Genomic DNA, 863 nt, shown 5'->3' on the forward strand with positions numbered 1-863 from the left:
CAGGGTAGCAGAAGCTCCCCTGGCCAGGGGCACTTGCTGCAGGGGGGACAGCATGACTCTGACCGCCTCCAAACCCCATGCTCCACGGAGGCCGCTGCCCAGGACCGGCCAGAAAACGTGCCTGGGATGGGGATGCAGAGGCCCCAGGTGGCGGGAGGCCCCACACCTGCCAGATCAGCGCCACTGTCCCTGTTCTATGAGGTGAGACCGAGGCCTGGAGGTCAGCCGATGGCGGCGCTGGCCTGGAGCCTGGCCCAAGTCCGGCCGTGAGCAGTTAGTTCTCTGTCCGCGGCGCTGACCATCAGGCTGGGCCGGGCTGCAGACAGTGAGGTCTTCAGGCACTGAGGCCTGAGTTCCCATCCGTGTGCAACAGACAGAAGGTTAAGCAGCTACGTGGACATCGGCCTCGCCTCTACCATGAGTTTTACTGAAGGAAAATGTCCGGGTTGTGCCATTTGCTCTTGGGAGCGCTGTGCCCGCCGGGTGGGCCCCGGGGAGCCATCCTGCATCCCCTTCTGGAAGGGCTGATGGGCGGTCCGGGATACCGTCCCTCACGTGTGCAGGTTGGGAGGGGAGACAGTTCCACAAATGTTTCTCCAGCCCCGTGGGGAGCCTCGCAGGCGGCCCAGTGGCAGCTGTCCTGTGCGAGAGGTCCAGGGCAGCAGCCACGGGGACCAGGCTGGCCCGAGTTCAGTGTGGAGCCATGACCCCGAGGAGGGGCAGACATGGGGGGTCCATCAGGCGAGAGGCCGTGCTTCAGCCATGTCCCCGTGGCCCAGGGGAGGGGACACGCCTGGGCAGCGTGAGGGCCGAGTCTGCAGGTGGCCCCGTGCGGGAGGGCAGGCGGGTGGGGCCCGTGTAGG

Source organism: Lipotes vexillifer, unplaced genomic scaffold (genome assembly GCF_000442215.2).
Source record: "Lipotes vexillifer unplaced genomic scaffold, Lipotes_vexillifer_v1.1 scaffold225, whole genome shotgun sequence".
NCBI lineage: Eukaryota > Metazoa > Chordata > Mammalia > Artiodactyla > Lipotidae > Lipotes > Lipotes vexillifer.